Here is a 23,140-nt window from a genome sequence, read left to right as displayed (position 1 = left end):
AACCAATTCATCAATTCAAACAATAGATTATAATATATTCTACAAATAATTGTTCACATTTCTATAGACATATATCATTAATTATTATGTTAGATTTTTTGTCGAACTTTCCGCACTGTTTGATGTAGACAAAACAAACAGGTAGAAAGTTATCATTCTGTAAAACTGTCAGCGCGGGGAAAAAAAGAGGAAAGCATCTGGTGTTCCAGTCGTTTATTTAATTATGACGACACTTGGAGGCGGGTTCTCGAGGAAAGAGCGGCTGTTTGGAAGTGACATTCTAGCTAGGGCAACAGTTATGATCCACATCTGTTAGCTGTTTTCATTTCAGGCGTGAATGTGGTTCCACTACACCTAAGTGACTACCTCCTCTATTTAACACCGATCAACCTGCAGACAGATGTGTGCATGTTACAAAAAACTATTATTTCCAGTAATTTAAATATTATTTACTTTAATTATTTACACTATTAAGTAGATAAGTTGAAACTACTACTCAGATGGAAACAAGCTACAAGAACGCGAGGATGGACTAAAACTTTCTTCCTAAACCAATCAATTTGAAAAGAATTGAGTAAGGAATAAAAATTGGGGTAATGTCGCTTTATTGATCACTTAGCCGCCACGGTAGCCGAGCGGTTAGAGGCGAGACCTGTAAAGCTAATATGTATTGTGGTACTGGGTTCGATTCCCCCCAGTCTTAGGCCTTGGATTTTATTTAATGGTTAATAAAAGAAATTAACAGTAAAGTATGTCTGCTAATCGCCTCCGTCCACGACACCTAATTGGTAGTTGGACGTTATGCCCCGCCTGAAAAAATAGGCCATTACTTTCACTTAAATCCTTTGATCAGCCTTTCAAAGAGAGAAGCCTTTCGAAATCCTGCAATTTTGTAGACTGCAATTTTAAAAATTATGTTCCTATTCCATCTTGACATATTTGAAGCAGACATTAACGTGTGAACGTAAAAATACAGTTCAGGAGTAGAAGTGAAGATAAAAAAAAAGGATAGAATAAGTGATGAATAGGTTCACCCTTACGATAAACTCACTGCTGATGATCCTAGATGCAAAGAATTTACGGTAGACCGAGAAGGGATGAAGAAAACTCTTAAAAGGGCTGCTAAATCATCATTGTCATCAATATTCTTAAGTTAAATTTCAATTTTATTGTCTAAAGCTCGGTAAAAAATAGTATAACTGCAATTATTCAAATTCTCTGCCTCATAATCTGTCAGTCAACAAAAAGATGAATAGTTCTCTACTAAGTTAAAATAAATTTTTCCCAATAAATATTTCAATTAAATAAATAGATTTAATGTAATTGTACAACGGAAAACAATGTTTATATCCCCACTATCGAAGAAATAGCCAAAAAAATGAAAATATCTGTTCAGTAAACGGGGTAAAAGTTGGCTGAACAAATCTACATTTACGAGGGTCGTTTGAAAAGTCCGAGCAAAAATAGAAACTACTTAATTTTTTGGGGTAAACCTTTTTTATTTTTCAACATAGTCTCCTTTTAGGCTTATACACTTCGTCCAACGCTGCTCTAGTTTGCTGATCCCTTCCGAATAATAGGATTTGTCCAAGTCTGAAAAATAGCCATTCGTTTCTGCAATCACCTCCTCGTTTGAATAAAATCTTTTTCCCGCCAGCCATTTCTTCATATTGGGGAACAAATAGTAGTCCGAGGGAGCCAAGTCTGGAGAATAGGGGGGATGTGAAACGAGTTGGAACCCTATTTCCATTAATTTTGCGACCACAACTGCTGAGGTGTGAGCTGGTGCGTTGTCATGATGGAAAAGGACTTTTTTGTGGGCCAATCGTGGGCGTTTTTCTTGCAGCTCGGTTTTCAAACGGTCCAATAACGGTGAATAATATGCACCTGTAATAGTTTTACCCTTTTCCAGATAGTCGATGAGGAGTATTCCTTGCGAATCCCAAAAGACAGTCGCCATAATCTTTCCGGCCGAAGGAACGGTCTTCGCCTTTTTTGGCGCAGATTCCCCCTCGGTAACCCATTGTTTAGATTGTTCTTTGTTTCAGGAGTGTAGTGATGTATCCATGTTTCATCTACAGTGACGAAACGACGCTTAAAGTCCTGTGGATTCTTCTGGAACAGCTGCAAACCGTCCTTGCAACACTTCACATGATTTCGTTTTTGGTCAAGCGTGAGCAATCGCGGCACCCATCTTGCGGATAGCTTTGTCATGTCCAAATGTTGATGCAAAATATTATGTACCCGTTCATTCGAGATGCCCACAGCACTAGCAATCTCACGCACCTTCACTCTTCTGTCATCCATCACCATATCATGGATTTTATCAATGATTTCTGGAGTAGTAACCACAATAGGGCGTCCAGAACGTTCAGCGTCACTTGTGCCCATATGGCCCCTCCGAAAATTTTGAAACCACTTATAAACTGTTCTAATCGAAGGTGCAGAGTCACCATAATGTTTATCAAGCTTCTCTTTAGTCTCCTGAGGCGTTTTGCCTTTCATAAAGTAGTGTTTAATCAACACACGAAATTCTTTTTCGTCCATTTTTTGAAAATCACACGAGTTCCTCGATTCAAACGAATGCCAAACACAAAGAAATAGACCGATCTGGCTGAAACTTGGTGTGTGTTCTTCCAAGAGATGCTACTAACTAAACATAACCTCGATACGCGCCAGTAGTGCTATCTCTCTGACTTTGCACGGACTTTTCAAACGACCCTCGTACATTCCTGACGGCAGATCTTGAAACTCGTAAAAACAATTATAAATTTTCGAATTTCACAACAATTTTACAGTACTACTGTATAGAAGCAAAAGTTCAACAAATATATTTCTACAACTCTTAACACAACCACAACAACACCTTTGTGGCTTTTAAAAAATTAAAATGAAGCAAGCTGTATTCATTGTGGCATTTGGTAGAAATTAAAACTTGAGTTATATAAGAGTAATTATATACTTATTTAGGACATTAAATTATTAGACATAATAGTTTTTGGCCAACTAGTTTTACCACATTCATCAAGACTACAAAAAAATATCACTTAGTCATGGATAATTATCTAAATGTTGGTGGAGAGTTGATGATATTCTTAATATTACATTCTTAATTATATATTTATTCTTAAAAATAATTCATAAAAATATTCAAGCAGCTGTTGATTTAAAAAAAAAATAATCACAAAATGCGCTATCACGAAGTTAGCAAAATAAGTTTTTTACTAACTACGTAATGTTATTTTTTCTAAGTTGCTTGTTGATCCAGAATAACGTAATTAGTAATTACCTTTGTTCGATTGTTAATCCAAAATTATTGAATTTATTAAGTGCGTGTCACTTTCCAAAAATTTGACAAATGATTAACCGTACAACGGATTCTTGATTCTGATTAAAGAATCTAAAGAGTAGTGGGTATAAGAAGTCACGTATTGCCCAAGTGTCTGGAATGGAAACTGAACTCTCGTAGATTTGTTGTTCAGCAGCTACTTAAAGCTACCAGTAGCTTTAAGGGTCTTCTACTTCTAGTCTAGCCAATAACTCAAGTGGACTTAAACCTCAATCTCCTTGTAAACCATTAACTTCCGCTGGACTTTAACCCCTGTTAAATCTTCATTTAATCGCATTAAATTTGTAAACTGGTGGTGGATTTAGTTTGTTACCAGATGATTTAATGTGTGTATGATTTCTTTCTTGGAGGGGTTTGTTAGGATTGACCGTTAATAGAGTCACTGGACAAGAACACTAAGAATACAAATACATTTGCTAGTAAAATTTTTCCCTAAAACATCAAAAATTTTAGTGATAAATTCAAGCATTACTGGCTTTTTGTGCTAATGTAGATTAGCCGTCGCACTATGTTTGCTTACCATCACTACTTCTTCTCCATGACCGTCTCTATAAGAAATGAGCTAATGAATTCCATGTCCTGGAGAAGACAAATTTCTTACAAAAACTTGTGGGTTGCTTACATTATAGTCTTTTCCTTCCCTTTCCCATGAATTAAAATATTTATTCAATTTATTTCTTAATCGATTTAGGTCTTGAACAATTGTTATTATATTATTTATTCATCCAATCCATTTATTCCAATGCGAAGATCCGATGTTGTGAACACACTATATTACACTTATGTTCAGATGACAATGGAGGTATGTAATTTTTCTGCCACTTTGACTCGGTTGGTCGGTAAAATTGAATTTTTGATTTAAAATATTGGTGTCTATTCTACGATTATTCTATCTCTAATATTATTTTGTTAGATAGATAGATAGATAGATTCTAGCAGGGTGGCCTTGAAGGCCTAAGCCACGGCGACCCATGGATCTATTGTGGCTCCCACTACTCTAGAGCTCACTCTTCAGACCCGTCCGTTTAATCAGAATCTTAATTCTGGAGAGCGGCTCCTGGGTAAAGCTCTCTGACCCTGGTTTTTTCTCCCCGAGGAGTAACATCCTTAGCCAGACAAGCCCCTCACACTGACACAACACGTGCAGAGTGCCGTTTCCTCCTCCTCTTCCTGACAGAACCTACAAAGCCTATCATCTGCTAGGCCGATGCAGTGCATGTGTTTTCTGAGCCTACAGTGGCCGGTTATTAGGCCTACAATTATCCTGATAACCACAGGGCCTTGACAGATTAAATCTGCAGTCAGCCTTTGGAGAGAAGCCCCATAATGAACTCCTTCGCCTGTCTCTGCCCAATTGGTGGCCAACCACCACTTCTGAGATCTCCTCTGCACGCATAGTTTAATAGGCCGCCCTCTTAAGACACTTGGAAACCCCAAATAATAAGGCTCCAGGCCAACGAAGTCTCCCACAGCGCCTTCACGGGCCAACAAATTTGCCAATTCGTTTCCCTTATATACCCTGAATGGGTACCCACACCAGAAAAACCTTATTTTGGTCACTGATTTCCGCCAGGGCACCCAGACAGTCTTAACCAGCCTTGAGTTGACCTAAGCAACCAATCATCATTTTCTTATTTTCTTTGTTATAATTTTGCTGTTTGCTATTGATGGAAGATTCCTGATTGGCGTCATCCAAGTTGTTAAGTTTGACAGATTAAGATGCACAGGAAATGACCGATAGGATGGACTACAGGCGAACTTCTGAATTATAATTAATAAGCTGGACTGAATCTGAGAGGCGTGATGATTAGATCATCCTATCCTAAGATGCTGGGAAGGTAGCAGCAATCTAGAGAGATGATTTGTGGAAAAGTTCGAGGAGGCCAAAGACTGAAGCACGGGCGAGGGAAACAATCTTATGTTTCGACAAAAAAGAAATAAAAAATAAAAAACTTAAATTAATAGGTATAAATTGTCATAGATGAATAATGCAAGTTCTTGGCCTTTAAATTAATTTTTTTTAAACACCGTAGAACAATCACGAGAGATTGATACCAAACAATGAGCGCAATTTATTTGAAAATTTTTCCTCAAAAAGAAAGATGCAGCTAGCGGAAACCAGATGATTGAATAAGAAAACAATTTTAGTAAGTACCAGCAAAATTAAAACCCAACCTGTAAATGTGTTTAAGGATCACTGAATTATATTAAAACTTGTTGTTAGGGAAGCAAAGCAACGCCTGTATCCCCTCTTTTAATTTGAATAATAATTAAAATACTTTAAAGAAAGGGTTCGGCAAGAGTTAAAGGGAAAGGTTATGGACAATTAGTACGCCACTAACACCTGCCAGGTAAATACGGTATACCTAATTTCCTAATGCTAGTTACCCCATTTAGTAGGAGCACATGTCACGGGCACATGAGTTGTACAACCCTCCCTCTAGCTATGTATATATCCAGCCTTCCATGTCTAATTCTCCCGGCCAATCTCCTCTTCCTAAAGGTAATGAAACTTAATAGCTGATCAACGGGGGAGGTACAGTACTTCTACCAACTTTAATTGTCAATTAACACATTACAGGAAGTCATGTATAATTAAACAGAAGTGTGCATGCTGCTGCGATGTTAGAATGATAGGGCTATATTAAAAGGAGTGTCTGTGAAGATTTTAAAGTGCAATATGTTATTGCAGTAGCAAAAATTGATTCACTGAGTCACAAAATGGTACCAACAGAGTCACCAATTGAATTTTTCATTTGTTTGAATTACGCCAAATAAAATTACTTACTGGAGAACAAGCGAATGAATAGCGCATCGTGAAATTCCATTTAGATGAATGATGAAACAGTTGAGGCTAACTTATTATGATGTCACTTTTCCTAGACGAGGCAATGCTGCCGACATGTGCCTATAGCTGGAGACTTAAATTGGGAATCGGAGACATTCTCCTATTCAAAGCGTACAAAGAATTCCCTACAGAAGATTTGTACATGTGCGTTTCTAGAGGAAGATCTTTAGCGGCGACTTGATAAGTTTTTGATGAATTCTTGATGTGATGAAGGAATTAACTACGGTATTGACGCAATCATCAATATTATTACAGCATAGTCACTTCAATAATTAAATAATTGAATAATAAAAACCTCTTTTTTTATTTTAATTATTTGATATTTAAAGGGTAACAAAATGGAAAATACACCAAACGGTAATTTTAAACCAAACTAGCACCATTACTCTCCTCTGAATGAACTTTAGACAGAAAAAAAACAACAAGATGATTTATACTTTAAATGGCGAATTTTTCAGCTGGGTGAGGTTTAAAAAATGGATCCCATTTTTTACGAAAACTACCCCCATACAACCTTCTCTCACTAGTGAGTCATGAATAATTTAGTCGGCGGCACAGCTAATACAGATATTAGAGAAAGGGGGCCGGTAGTGGCTGTTATCCAACTAACCTGACGTTATAAATAATTATTATTGCAAGTATTAGATTTTCTGTTACCACCAAATACCGGAGGGAATTCTACCTACATTAATTATTTTTTTATTATTTATTATTATTGCATTCTGGGTAGTAGGAACATCATAAAAATATAATTAGCTCTTTGTACATATTAAATTGTGATTTAGTTCACTCTGCGAATGGTTTATGTTTTTAGTTTTTATTAATGTTAATTTCAACTACCGAACATTTTGTTCTAAGATTCTAAAATTTCAAATTCTTCTTCTGAATAAAAGTTATTAGTTTCCTGCTGATTTTGCAGAATCTCGTACCAAAATGTAACTTTACTGGCACTTCCTTAGGGCGCAGGGTATTTCTGGTATCTTGGTGGCTCCTGCATCCATCCCATCCTAATAATACAAACTCTATTCCATGGCGTTAGGATCTATACATGATTTTCAAGATTTCCTTTCAGGCATCTCAGTCGCTTGTCTCCTTCTCCATTGCCTTATTACAAAGTGCTATGAGCGCTACTTTACAAAATAGCAGCCATCTCATCTTTGGTCTTCCTTGCGGAATCTTATTGCCCCTGATCCATCTTCCAGTATCTTTGGCCATAAGATATCAGGTGCCCTAGTTAACGCAATCATACGTATAGATTTAACTGCTACCAACTTTTGTTCTCTATTTTTCCTGGCCCTAGTTCACGCTGTTCTTTACTATTAGACCGAAGATGGTTAGCAGAACCTCAGTTTCCAATAATTCAGACGATGTTCTTCTGAGTCCAAGCTTTAGCATCGTACAGCCCAAGCTTCAGCACTGTTCTAATCACAGTTCTAGATGCATGGAGACTTTCGCTTTTCTGGCAAACATTGACCGAAATGCCGCTTAGCATCCATGCCCGGCCACAATCGTACTTGATGTCTTTTGCAGAACTGTTTTACCAATTGGATCAGAGAGTTCTCGAGTATTTGAACTCAAAAACAACTTAAAAATAACAGTTTCCACATTCAATCCTCAAATGTTCTTCCTTCAGCGGTTACCACATTTTATGCACCACTAATGTCCCAAGATTTAAAATTGTCAACCGTACACTCACTTTAAAAGCATAAGGTCTGCAAAGATTATTGGAGAACATGATGCTTCTATTCGTTATCAGCATACCCGTTAGTAAATCCTGATCAAAATTTAAGAAAGCCCCGGATGTAAGACATCAGTGTCATCAAATTTATAATCATAATACTAATTTAAACAATATTTAACAAAAAAAATCTTTAGATTTATAAGAAATAGCATGCATGAGCTCGTTCTAATGCGCCATCCTAAGGCATCAGATTCTATTCGTCGCAAAAGAATGAGCAATTCTATGAAAAAAAAAAAAGAAGCCTGATTTTCATTATAGAAGAGACTGAATAAGCTCAGGAAGATTCAGTTCACCCAACTCTCTTCAGCAGGAGTTGTTGCCAGAGCCAGTGGCAAGAAGTAAGAAAGGAAACCGAAGGATTCATTGCAACGCTATAAGAAGGAATAATTTCGCTCTTAAGTTGCTGCCGCTGTGAATGTACAGCGCCTAGGTATTTTTGACACTTTAAAGAAGCAATTAGCAAAGCAAAGCACGTGTACTTTAAAAATCACAACAATAACCTTGAGGAAAACGTATAATTGGTTTTGGAGTGGTTTGGTTAAAAAAAAATCCCTTCTAGCTGATCAAAACGTTCTACTAAAACCATTCTGATTGAAGCTTTTCAGATGAATGAGTTTGATTCAAAGAGAGTTTTTCATGAATCAAATGCCGCCAATCAAGATAAGACTTAGTAAATGTGAGGTTTGTTGGGGAAAGAACGGAAAGAATAACTATCCCGCAATAAAATATCAAAACAGCCACCTTTCCTCAAGCTTACAGGCTGCGAGACGCAGTATTGTTGAATGCAGCTTGGATAGAGAGGCTGTTAAAATATTTCAGCTATAGTTCATTATACACAGCCACTGCCACCTATTTTATCTACTATTATTACAGGCACCCATGTATTCAAGTGTCACTTATTCACTGGAGAATCCCAATAAATCATCTGAGTTATGGCAACAGGATTATTAATTAATTAATTCCAAACAATTCTAGACTAATTGACTCACTTAGCTGCGGATATTATAGGATATAGGAAATTAATGTTTCGTAGTCTGAGACAAACAGGCGTACAGTATTCCTTGGAGATAATGTCAATCAATGAGTTATAATGAAATGTTTAATGTTTTGGCAAACACTCATTTTAAGAAAAATTATAATACACTTTTATCGTTCTAAATAATAAATCTTCTGTAAAACTTTGAATGTTTACTAGAGAAAAGCTAGCTCCATAAGATCAAAACAGTATTGAAACTTAGCAATATTCCATCTTCCGCTATTTACTAGAGAAAAGCTAGCTCCATAAGATCAAAACAGTATTGAAACTTAGCAATATTCCATCTTCCGCTATTTACTAGAGAAAAGCTAGCTCCATAAGATCAAAACAGTATTGAAACTTAGCAATATTCCATCTTCCGCTATTTACTAGAGAAAAGCTAGCTCCATAAGATCAAAACAGTATTGAAACTTAGCAATATTCTATCTTCCGTTAAATTTGAGTGTTTAGGAATCTAAATGCACAAAGTAACTTTCTCTTGCAATTCTGCAACATATGCATAAATGGCAAAAATCTACTATTATTTTTTCTAAGAAAAGTATTTAGATAGGATTTAGTTACTGTTTGAATGTTTTTTGTTTTTTTAGCCTCCAATAATGTTAATTTAAACTAACAAATATTTGTTCTAAGATTCGAAAATTTAAAATTCCTTTATAGAATAAAAAATGTTTAGCTTTCAGTGGAAAGCTATCAGTGGATTCCGCAGGATATAGTACCAGAATATAGTTGGTTTTATTTACCTCTATTTAACAGAAAGGAAAATTTCCTATTTTTCCCTTTTTTCTGAATCTGTACATCTAAAACTAGCCTTCCTAATAAGTATCGTATAATAGAGGCCTGGCATAAAAATATAAAGTTAGGAACAGAAAATAAGGAATTTCCAGCAAAACTAATGAAGATTTATTACTTTTTCCCTTTTTTCTGAATTACTACATCCAAAACTATCCGACTTTAAAAAAAATTATATATTTTTTGAACAGATATCATTATAAATGAAATGAACAGAAATAAATTTAAGAAATAAGACAATTTTTTTATTATTTGATTCTATTCGTTAAAGTATTCGCATTTTAGACACAAAGATGACCGAAAAGTTTTATAAAATACAAGAAAAAAATATTGTTATGAGTATACTTCTTTTTGAGGCGCCACGGTAGCCGAGCGGGTTAAGAGGCGAGACCTGCATATTGCATTGTGGTACTGGGTTCGATTCCCGGTCTTGGCCTTGGATTTTATTTAATGATTAAATGAGAAATAGTAAAGTACGTTTGCAATTCGCCTCCGTCCACGACACCTAGTAAATGGTAGTTGGACGTTAAGCCCCGCCTGAAAAAATAGGCGATTACTTTACTATCCGATTTTAAAAAAAATTATATATTTTTATTATTATTTTTTCAGTTATGTAAATATACCAGCAACTCTAGGCTTACCAAGCCGAAAATGCTTTTTGTTTTTCTGTAGCCTTTTATTTAATATAAAATTGTATAAATATTTCTGTCCAATAAAGCTATTCTATTCTAACTACCCGACTTTAACTATATGGAATCTATAGATCTGACTTAAAGTATAAATCTACATGTAGTTTAATCTAGGAAATTGATTAGCGCATACGAAATTTAGAGATTTGGAAATATTTGAAACCAAAAATGAACTAAAAACTGAGAAAAAGCATTCACTAAAGTACTTCCGGTATAATTTTGAAAATTAGAATTTAGAAAAGGAATATAAGGACTTACTTTTTTTTTTAATTTTGAGTCTTTAAACTAAAAATAGAATCTTGTAAAAACAGGAGTGAAAAAAAATAAAGGAAATAAAATTAGAGGGCCCCCCAAAAAAACAAAAATATTGTAAAGAGGGCTTTGCTTTCATCAGGCTAAAAATAAATGATATATAGTAATAGTGAGACCGTGGTTATAGTTCTTTACAAATTACCACCCCCGCATGGCGGAAGATTGACGTGACACTGACACCCGCACCGTTGTCGTTCACCCTCTCCAATTAGCCTCTGCAGACAGTTCTCTCACATGAGTTATGATGTTCATCTTCTGGTCTCTCTCTCTCCTCGCCTTCTCGCCTCCTAGTATATCCTTGCAGGAATATTTCCTTCTTCCTTGTGTCAAGCTGTTTTATCTATCTTACTTTCTCTATTCCTTTTCCTCCCGCCTTCTACTTCCACTGCTTCCTGCACTACTGTTGGTGTTAACTCTGTGTGACGGGTGTAGCCAACAACTCATTTCTCACTGGCTGCCCGCCCTTGCTAACCTAAATAAAAAAAAAAAGCAAAAGATGGGGGCGGTAGGTTTTTGGCAGTGAACCCTCATAGTATTTTTTTTTTTTTTACAATCCCTGCGAGACTAGCCCAAATTATTCATGATTTTGTTGTGAAGGATTGTGCCCATTTTTTAAAACCTAATGAAGTCACGGAACTTTCTCTTTTCCTACACCATCCTCTGACTCCCGTATAATCATGGCCCCAGGACTTACTGTGATTTCCCTCCAGGGTATTTGGTTCGTTCTATTTCTTTTACTACCTCCTACTCTCCTCTTGAGAAGTAATTAATGGAATTTTGAGTTTTTAATGAAAATTGGAGCAAGCAGCTTTGATTTTTGGATACACAGAAATCTGATATATCTACAACAGCGTTTCTCAACTTTATTTCGTCTACCGCCCCATTTTGAGAATCAATTATTTTCAAGCGCCCCCTAAAATTTTTAACTTACCACATCTTAAAAATCACAATCGCAATCTTTAATTTAATTACAGCGTGCCGTATGAGTCTTATCCTGTTTCTGAGTTCGTACTTACATTTTAAATGAGACCGTTCTAATGAGAGCAATAAAAGGGCAACTTTATATAAATAATATTTAGGAAAACTTTTATTCAAATTAAAACTAACATTTCAATTCAAACTTTAAAACTAATCTAATGTGAAGGATGAATCTGATGATTTTTAACAAGTTTGGTTAATATCAAGCTCGAATTTACTCAAAAAAACAGCCGTAAGTCACCGCGTTCGGTAACATGCAAAACGATTTCTCTTTCTAGTAGAGCAGCGTTACCACAGCGCTAAATACACGTTCACGACAAATACGACGATGAGAATGCTATCAAAAAATCGTTGAACAATCGACCACAATCCGGGGATACAATTGAGGGATTGGCTTTTGTAGCCCAAAATTAACGAAACCACGAAATAATCGATGTATTGTAAGTAGGCAGGTTTTGATTTTAGTTTAAAATATTAGAAAAACACAAATCAGCAATCGCCCTTTTCCTAAACCGCTTCAAAACTGCCCAAATTTCTCTGGGCCTTTTACCGCCCTACGGTAAGCTTCCATCGTGTACTTTGAGAAAGACTGATCTAGGTGACCCTAGAATATGCCACAATAAGGTCTTGGCAGATAAAAAAAAGATGTAACGCTTTATTGACCAAATTTTTTCAGTTTTTAAAAAAAATGTTCTCTTAAATACTCTTCTATGTTCTCTAAACTTGACATAGTTCTTCCAGTTGGCCAAAAGTGTCCTTTTACTGAATAAGTTTCTCTCAAACAAGGGTCTTCACAATTTAATGTAGGCATAAATCTTGGATTTGACTTCTTTAATGTATGGAGCTCTGTAAAAATGATTTTTTGAACAAGAAATCGAATAACATATTAATCTGTGATACAATTCATTTTGAACATTAGGATATTACGCTGGAGAATATACATTTCGTATAACGATACCAGGCTTCTGAAATTTCTGAAATAAATTTGTAGCCAAATTTGAAGACCTTTTAATGGGTACCCACTGAAGAAACTGTAGACTTAGAAGGTAACAAAGCATCGCATTCCACATTTCCCCTTTGGTTCTTATCTTTAGATGTATTTATTTTTTAGTTGAAATGTTATAATAAGGATATGAATATAGTTATAGGCTCGTGACCGTGAATTATTAAAATAAGGATTTAAGATTGGCGAGGAATCGGTCAAATAAAAAACAACTCGTCTTTCTGCCAACGTTTCAACAATATATACTGTAACTCAACCAACCCGCATAGCCACACCCTGAAGAGGACAATTTATTTTGTCGAAACGTTGGCAGAAAGACGAGTTGTTTTTTATTTGACCGATTCCTCGTCAATCTTGAATCCTTATTCTAATAAGGATAGTTAAGTTATTCGAATTACAATTGAAACTACTTTCTCTTAGAAGACACGAAAGTAAGCGATACAAAGATGGAGTTTGTTATAAGAAATTGAGCTGGCAGTGCGGTAAAGTTGAGGTAATATAAAGAGGAACAATTCCGTGGCGGAAGTCTGTTATGCGTATTTACATTGTATTTTTTGTGACGGTGGAAAATGGGGCAGGCCCAGTTGTAATCCCCTAATGGAAACAATAGAGTTATTACTTGGGAAGGGTCCCCATGCAAACCAGTTACCGGCCACCGCAAGAAATAAGATTTTTTTTTTTTTTTTTTTAAACTCTTTCCACCATCTTCGTTCTTATTTCTTCTTAACTCTATTTCTTTTCTTTTTTTGTTCTTCATTTTTCTTTCCACTTTCAACGTAATATTGTAATGGACCGGTAAGACTTTTTTGCTTTTTACCAACAAGTTTCAGTGTAATTCGTAAAAATGTCTCCTTTTATATAAAACAAAAAACCGAAAACATATACATATATATTCATTTCTTTCATTTTCCTAAGGTTTCCTTTACCCCTGTTGCGCCTAAAGTATTAGACGTTGATATATTTTAGGGTAGACTTTAAGGTTCTTTCCTTGAGTTTTGTTATTGATAAACTCTATTAGCAAATTTAGTTTATTTAGCTGTTGTACTTATGGACATAATTGCAATTTTGTTTTTTGGTTATGTTCTAATATTATGATAATTGTTTTCTTGCTTATTAGCTTACGTAATCTTTATGCTAAGAGTTGACAATAGACGTCTGCAATCAGCAACAAAACTACAATAAATGGTACTTGCAAACATTCATCATGTTGCTGCTAATTCACAATCAGATGTTCAGCTCATATTGTTGTATCTTGTAAGATAAGATTCCAGTAGGGCGGCCCTTAAGGCTTACGCCACAGCGACCCCTTTGGATCTATTGAGGCTCCCCTCACTCTAAAGCTCGCTCTCCAAACCTATCCTTTTAATCAGACTCTTTATTCTAGAGAGCAGCTCCTGGGTGTAGCTCTCAGGCCTTGGTTCTTCTTCCCCGAGGAGTAACATCCCTAGACAGACAAGCCCTTCTCACTGAAACACCATGTGCAGAGTGCAGATTTCTCCTCCTCATACTGACACAGAACCTACAAAAGATTTCATCTGCCAGGCCCACGCGATGCATGTGTTTTCTGAGCCTGCAGTGGCCAGTTAATAGGCCTACAATCATCCTTATATTAGCCCCACAGCCTTGACTGATTAATTCTGCAGTCAGCCTTGGTGAATAGCCCGTGATGAACTCCTTCGCTTTTCTCTGCCCCGTGGTGGCAAGCCACTACTCTTGAGACCTACTCTGCACCCATAGGTTGATGGCCGCAGTCTTAAAGACACTTGGGGACCCCAAAATAGGGCTCCGGGCCAACGAAGTGTCCCGCAGAGTCTTCCCTGTCTAATAAATCTACCGCTTCGTTTTCCTTAATATCCTGATTGACCAGGTACCCAGACTAGAAAGACTTTATTTTGGTCCTCCTAGTTAAATACTCCTAGTTTAACATCTTGTATCTTTGTAATGTGCTAAAAAAAATGTAAAGTGTTTTTTGTTTAGTAAAAAGTAAAGTAATCACCTATTTTTTTCAGGAGGAGCTTAACGTCCAGCTACCAATTAGGCGTCGTGGACGGAGGCGGAAGCTAATAGTTAGTAAACAAATTTTTCTATTAAATAAAAACTAGCCATTAGCGGGTTTCGAACTGGGTATCTCCCACTAACTAAGCCACCTCATGACCACTACACCAACACACGCCCTTGTTTTTATTTAGTAATTATGTAGTAAACAAGAACAAAAAGAAAAATGTACGAAATCTCGTACACTGCAATATCAACATAAAATTAAAAATAAGAAATGTTACAAGGGAAGGGATTAGCTATGAGGTCAGCATACTGGACTCGCACGCGGAGGTCCCGGGTTCGAATCCAGCTGCTGACCCTTAGATTTTCTCTTCCTAAGAGCTTCTTACAGCTCACTGTCCGGTGATGGACAGTGTTGTCTGTAACAAGAGAGGACACTGTCCGGAGGCCGGCATTGCACTGAAAAAGCTCCGGGCGCCAATAACAGATGTTGACGCGCCTTAAATCATAAAAAAAAAAAGAAATGTTACACCTCAAACTATAATCTGCGCCTAGAAGAATGGACTTCCAAGAGTCCCAAGTAACAGACTATGCGAACTTGACCGAAAGAACAGCGAATTAACTTGAACTTCCCAGCCAGTGTCAGCTAGTTGCTAGCTAGAGGATTCGTCCTCATTTAATAACTAGTTAGTAGTTACTAAGTTATGAGAAAGTTGTAATTACTGTTCATTATTTTTGGTGACTGGATCATAGTTTCAATAGGATGAAAAATTATTGCAAGTTTCAGTCATTATAAACTTTATTATTCCGAGCTTTCGACCTAGGGTCTAGGTCATCTTCAGGGCTGTGGAACATATTTACAGTGTGTTAACAATTACGAGTATATTACCAATTAATTACATTACAATGAATATGTACAATGTAACGAAAAATTTACAAAAATATTTACCTAATTTACAATATACTGTTTTACATCATTAGAGGGTTGGAGTGTCTTCTTTCGTGTCTGTTCATGGACTGTGTGTGATTGTGTTAGGTTGTAAGGAAGTCAGTGTTGCCAATTGTCAGGTATTTTGCAGTAAGTTGGCGTATATGTTGTTTAAATTGTTGGTGTCAGTTTTTGAAATTTAGACTCTGTCTTTCATAAGTTATATCATTTCTAGCACTTTCCTTTTTGGTGTGTTGTTTTCTGATTTAAGTATCTTTGTGTTAGGGAAATCGAAAGTGTGATGATTTTCTGTGCTGCTGAGAAAGTTGTAGATATTCAGCGTACTGCAAGTGCATAGGCTTCTATTTCTGGTCAGAAATATTAAAGTAAGCATTGTAGCTCATAAAACTTTGCAAATGCAAGTATTGGTTGCAAAAATATCTTTCGACTTCAAAGATCAGTCAATTGTTAAGAGATGCTGTACTGTTTAAGCTACAACCAGCTGATCAACCCATCAGAGAAACGGAGGCCATTGTCACACTGGGGAGAAGAACCATTTCAGTGGTGATAGGAGCCATGTTCAATGTAACTATTGCTATAATTCACTAACATCGTTATAATCTTTTTCTCATCTTTCTCACTTTTACAATCTCCACTGAATCCAGCATCTCTGTATTTCATTTTCAATTTCAAACAAATAGTGACAATGAAGCGAAAAAAGTTAGGTACGCCATATCTTCGCTTGTTCAACCCGATTGTGAATTGAATCAGCCCTAGGATGAATTTAACAAAATTTAATTTTGTTCTGTCTAAACCCTGGTTTTCATTTCTACAATCTCCTTAGAAGTGATTCAAAGCAACAAAATTCATCGCAAAAAAAAATAGAAAGTAATATTGAGTTAAACCTTAACGAAATGGTTAGTGGTTAGGCCTCTAATTTCATTTTTTGAAGTGTTACAATTAAATAAAAAAAAAAATCCATATCTCACTGCAGATATGTAGGTTTCTGTCGCAGTCATTCGTCCTGCTTTGAGAATAAAGCTTCTCCCATTTGGTTTAATATTACAAAAAGCGAGTTTTCATATGGGCAGAGCGGTACTTTTGTCCACAGAGGAGCAGAGAAGGCTCCGACCGCCTAATTACAGTTCTGTCAACTCTTTTTTTACCCCTCGTGTATTTCTGCTCTCTTTTTTTCCCGACGCATTTCTGTCGGTATGTCGCAAACTCCGTGACCACAACAAAGGGGAATTATAAGCGCACATGAAAAAAAAAAAAAAATAGGGGGGGGCTGTACTACACCCTTTTCATTTTCCAAGCCCCAGACCCAGGGGAATCGTGCTTATATGTGCTCCCTCTCTCTGTGTGTGCAGACTCTTCATCACAAATTACAGCAAAAAGGTCCTCGTCAGCTTATTTTCCTCCAATTAGACATTCTGAAGTAAACTTTTTCTGTGTGTGTATGTGAAAATTAAAGGGTCTAGTAAGAAATTGTTCTAATCAGCGTTCATGTACAATTCGATAAATCCTCCGTAATCCCTTACGTAATTTTTAGGGATATAGGAAATTAATTTTTTCTTAAAATGTTTTTATCTTGGTTATATTTCATTGACATTTCTTGACACTGTCTCCTCATTCTAAAGAAGCATATATCCTACAAAATTCTATATTTTATTGATTATTAGAAAAACAAAAATATTAAATGCTTTTTTTTTTCTAGATGTGATCGTTCCCAAGATTATTTCAAGAAAATCCGTATTAAATGATCCATCTGATCAGTAATAAAGTGGTACGATTATTGGAATTTTTTGTTGCGAACATAGAACCATATTATCAATTAATTTTGTTGTATTTAATGGCTGGAATACCCGCAGGGACGCTAAAATTCCCAAATAAGGAGCTACACCATTTTTCCTACGTAGAAATTGGTCTTTTAAAAACCATAATTGCAATAAAAGATACCATATGAATGATTCTTGCTTACTTATCTGTATTTAGATAGTTTAAACACTACATTTTCAATCCGAAGACAATTTGACTCCAAAAAAAAGTAGGAATGGTCTCTGTTTCCCCCACATCTCATAGCTATCCCAAAATGCTCTTAGATATGCTATCCCCACTCTCTCACCGTTTGATAGTCACGGAGCTGAAAACCGTGGAATTCTTAGTTTCTTTTTGCAGATTAGTTTACTTGAATCATAAGAGTCATTTTTGACTCTAGATTGGCATTACACTTAAATATATCGGAGTTATTTCGACTCCTGATTGGTAATATAAGTAGATTTTCTGTTATTAACTTGGACTCCAGATTATTGCCTAAATGCTTATTTTTTGATAAATTTACATAATTTTCATGGAAAGTATCAAGGCACAACAAAAAAAGCCTCTTTCTAGAATTGATTTTCTGTTAGAATTGCAGCAAAAACTTTCAGCGAATTAGGTGGTTTCCGATTCGTGTCTACAGCGCCCAGTAATTGTAAAAATAGTGAATGTAATTACAAAAAAATGTAAAAGTCCCTGATCAGAAGGCAGTCAATCAGGGTTCTAGAAAATACTGAAATTACTGCGATCATAAGTTGGAAGTTAATTCCTTCTACGTGAAATGTTAAAGCCGATTTGTGGACAAAATTTGTTTTTTTCGTTCTTAATTCCTATTCTTTCTCATCCTTTAATGCAAATTTTATTATTAAAATAGAGATCAATATAAAAAATAAATTATGGAGTCAATATGACTCCACATTGGCAATAACTGACTAAGTTCGAGCATTGGCAACGCAGTGTTAATGGCTAATGTATACCATTAGAAATTGATGCAATGTCCCATATCCGCTTTTTAATCATCTTCCTGTGTTTTTTATGGTATTCATTGCTTGCATTCATTTCTCTCTCCCTTTCTAAAGACACAATAAAGAGTATTCCAAAACCTTTCTGTCCATTTTTATCAATGCAGCTTTATCTTAGATCAGACTAACCCAATATTTAGAAATTCTGTAAAAACACGTAGAAGAATGTTATATAAGTAGTAAATAAAAATTCTTATGATAGATAATATATCTATCTAAAAGATGCTAGAAATCTCATTTTACAATCTCACGTACATCTTACAAGGTTACAAAACGTACAAGAAATGAAATCTGAAAAAAAAAAACATTTGCTACTTTGTTGAATTACCATTTTCTGTCTTGGTACTAAGAGATTACATCTGTTATAAAATGTTACAAAGTATAATATTATATTAAATACATGACAGAACTTGGCGGAATTGTATTTGACAAAGAGAGTTGTATTCTTGTAAAATTTTATAGCAAACATTTGTCCACCTTTTGTTGAATTGGATGAGTTGTTTGGGAATTATTGAAAACTGTTTCTTCACTCTTCAGCAGTTTATAGTAGATTCATTTTGTTTCTGTACTTTAGGTTTTAATTTAGATTATACTCTGTTAGAAAAATAATTTGCAAACAAAGTGGAAGACAAGGAACCACTAACTGATGAAACAGCTGAGGTCCCAGTAGATAAGATATGATTCTCTTAAACTGTTCTTAAGCAATTTGAGAACTTTGTCTCTCTCTCTAAGCATGGACAGTCCTTCCAAAAAATCAAGACTCTGTTATCCTTTTCTATTCGCTTCTTTCATAGGCCTTCATCCATCTCCTTAAATCCAACTGTCTCTGATCCTCTTTCTACAAGTCACTCTATCTTTGTCTAGGATACAGTGTTTTAAACCCTGGAATAGGCGCATGGTGGAAGTACTTTTGCACAAATAGTTAATTTTAAAAGGGACCAAGACCACCACTATTATCGTATCTCATTCCTCCCTAACCTTTATGGCTTCAACCTCCACTTCCACAAATCCTTAATCCTCTGATCCTTTTCCAACTATTTGACTAGGCTGGACGGTATTTAAAAGGATCAAGACTTCCACCAATATCCTTAGCCATTAGTCCCTCTTCCCTATCCATTCTCATCTAATGGGCAGCCCATCTTAAACCATTTTTACTTTATTCTAGCCCCTATATCCGACCTCTCCAAAAAAAATAAAAGTCACAAGACTCCACTTATTATGAATACGCCCCCGGCTCCGCAGATTCCTTCTCTTCCAGATTCCCAATGAAGTTGGTGAGTAACCATCTTTATAGTGAGGAAGATACCACGGAATTTAACGAAATCTCAGGGGTGTAAAACAGTTTGGTTTGCTGGCTTGTTGGCCAATCTGTACACTGTCCTGGGAGCACTGTCCCTGCAGTAAGCCTCCTTCTTCCAGAGTTTTTGAAATCACTTTTCCAAACGGAATCTTAGCTAAGAATAAATTATTAAATGTTGTTAGAAATGTACATTGAATGCATGGAAATGGCGTCGAAATAAACCAAACGCTCTCTCACCAAGAATCTCTTATAAATAAATGTTTCCAAAGCAGTTTCGAGGACAAAATTTAAAAAAATAAATAAAATAAAAACTCCCAGTGGAAGCGAATTCGTCATTTAACATTTTAATGAGAAGAATAGGAGCTAAACTTGTTTTTATTTAACTAAATGTGAAGAAATAACATAAATAAACTTGACGTTAAAGTTCATGATAACCTCTAACCGGTTGCAAAATAATTTTTTGCAAACTTACAGCCAATGCAAGTGAAAGCAGTTGTCGTACAATCTCTAAATAAAATCTTCTCTATGAACAGAGGTAACACTTCTTCAGGTTACCACCAACTGTGGTAGCGGCAACCGGTCACTCGCTGTAGTAGCGTGTGAAATACGGCGTCTGGTGTTCACTATAATAGTGTAGAAAATCAACAAGTGTTTACCTCATAATAATAGTCTGTAAGTTGGCTGTTAGTAAAAAGCACCGAGGTGAGAAATAAATGGAAGGCAACGAATGAACGGTAAAAACATTAATAGGAAGAAGTGATGAGGGAGAGGTATATTGTGTTGTAGATAACATGTTATGTCTTAAAGAGTTGACCGATAAGGAATTTAAATGCAGTTAGATGGTTCGAAGATATCTGTGTGTCGTAACGTTGACAATGTTTTACATTTAAATATGGAATCTTGCTGTTTTCTAAATCCCATTAATACTGGTGTTTAGAATTGCTTCCTATTAAACTCGAATTTATAAGTTTTCTCCTGAATGTAATAAGGAAAGGCCCTGCAACGTTAATGAATGTATCCGCCTTGTGAACCAATCGGCAACACTTGAAACCCATAAAAGTCGCCTGAGAAACGTTCGTTCGTAAAGTTCGTTGCTGCAGTCAGTTCAACAGTCAGTATAGGAGGTACCTTTCCAACAAAATAAGATGCAGCTGCACCACACGTAAAGTTGAACGAGCCTATTGCAAATTTTCTTAAGTTGCATTCAAAACTTCTTTTTATTTTTATTTTTTATATATATTTTTTAATTTATTTTGTAATTTACAATCTGTATAAATATATAGAATAAGTAAATAGGAGGTAAATAAGATGAACTGTTGCGGGAAGAGCAGGAGGAGAGAAGCTACCCAGCGGTAGCACTCTCTATATGAGATAGGGGAATGTGAGGAGGAGAATATGAGGAGAAGAGAGGAGAGATAGGAGAATAATGATTTAGGTCCTCAACCTACAAGGAAGTCGCGGGGCCACTGGCGATTTAGTCGGCGAGGAGTATTGTTAGGGATGTCAGAGGAGGCGAGAGACAGTACAAGAGGATTTGAGCTAGTAGAGAGAGTAGTATGGAATTTTCGATATTTAGTCTTGGCGAGTTGGTCTATGAAGGGAATGTTGAGGTCGTGGTGAAGAGTGAGGTTAGTCACCGTAGAAAGGAGCGTCAGCTATCTGTCGGAGGAGTTTTGACTGAAATGTTTGTACCGTCCATAGGTTTGTTGGTTTGGCTGAACCCCACAGCTCTAGTCCGTAAGTCCACATAGGTTTGAGGATAGTGTTGTATAGTAATCGTTTGAGTTCAATGGGCAATTTAGAGCGTCGTCCAAGTAGTCTGTAAAGCAGTTTCGCACGTTTCGTCATTGCCCAAGGTAGCGCACCAGATCTGTACAAGGAAGAGGATTGGTGTTGAAGAGGACTGGATGGACAGGAGCCCCGCCGGAGAGTAAACGTGGCATGCTGGCATTTCGGTGGGTTCATTTTAATCCGCTACTTCTTGGCCCAGGATTCTATTTTGTGTAAGTGTGTCCTGTAACTTGTATGAAGCTGATGTAGGATGTGCACTAGTGGCTAATCAAAATTTCTATTTCAAAAACTATACTTAAACTCACGGTTTATTTTTTTTTGCAAAAATATTTCCTAATAATGGTAATTGTAAAATTTGCCAAAATTAGTATTATTAATACTTTTCTATTACAAATTTGACCATTGTCCCTGTACTAAAGCCCCTAATAAGGCGAAATGACAAATGTTCAGCAATAATGATGGAGTGACATGGAAGGGGAAGTTGCTTCAAAGTAATCATCAAGGAATAGCCATCAACACTTGCGGCGCACACACAACTACAGAACTCCCTCTTCCTGCAATTATTCCATCTTGATGGATGGTGTTGCTAGTGAGAAGGAACAACCCGTCAACATCACATGCCGTCTTACTGTACCGCTGTCTTCTTCCAAGTATCCACTCCGTCTTAGGTCCATCCATAACACCTCCACTGCTGGCCGTCGCCCAACGTACTCGTATTCCATTATTACCATCGTCAATCCTAACATTCTTCTAATAAACCCATCATCCATAATTTTTAAAAAAATCTTATACCACCTTATGTAATCTTTTTAATTTAAAGAAAAGAAACAAAAAATCATTTACATCTAGAAACCTTGAAGTAACACGAGCTGACAAAGATGGAGACAATAATATACAAACTTTTCTCACGGACAATCACAACAAATATATATATTTTTTATCTTTCACCTAGTAAATAATTCATTAGATGCATTTATTTGAATAATAGAGCACGCATATGTGTGAAGGCGGGGTTTTTTCTAGCTTATCTAGCATTTTGCAAAGTTTTTAAAAATAGTCATTATATTTTGATTTCATATTTAGATAAAACAAATTAAAAACAAGAATTATTTAAGACTTGCGTTACAATTTAAATTTGTCTTTATAAGTAAATCGTTCTGTGCTACAAAACAACTAAATAAACCAAAAAGTGACTATTTATTACGGTAGTTAAGTTCACTATTTTTTTAATTAGAATTTTTAAAATTTTCCAAATTTCATATTTATTTATTTGTGATCGACTAAACGTTCCAACTCAGTACGCCTCCAGACAATACGATCAAAAATACTTCTTCTTAACGCTTCGTTCTATGTATCTAACCTCACTATCCATAATGACCTCAAACTACAGATCTTGCTAACACTCGTTTTCTCAAATTTCATTTCTCTACAGCAGCTCATCCTAACCCTCTCATAGAACACCTATCTACCTCCACCATTACCAGGTAATCCTCTAAGGAGATTGAAGAGAAGATGGCCTCGTGATCTACTCTTATCGT

General features: G+C 36.0%; 1 long non-coding RNA gene across 1 annotated transcript in view; it reads left to right on the top strand.

The window, feature by feature from the left end:
• LOC141458295 (uncharacterized) overlaps positions 1 to 23,140 on the top strand; it is a 117,387-nt gene that overhangs the window by 39,128 nt on the left and 55,119 nt on the right. Inside the window, exon 2 of the long non-coding RNA XR_012460875.1 lies at positions 14,755 to 14,811. This is a non-coding gene — a long non-coding RNA (uncharacterized lncRNA). The remainder of the gene's footprint in view (positions 1 to 14,754; positions 14,812 to 23,140) is intronic.

Source organism: Rhodnius prolixus, unplaced genomic scaffold, assembly GCF_049639745.1.
Source record: "Rhodnius prolixus isolate KJV_2025 unplaced genomic scaffold, Rpr scaffold_5, whole genome shotgun sequence".
In the NCBI taxonomy this organism is placed as follows: domain Eukaryota; kingdom Metazoa; phylum Arthropoda; class Insecta; order Hemiptera; family Reduviidae; genus Rhodnius; species Rhodnius prolixus.
The sequence above is the reverse complement of the archived record's forward strand: the minus strand, read 5'-3'. Positions and strand labels throughout refer to the sequence as shown.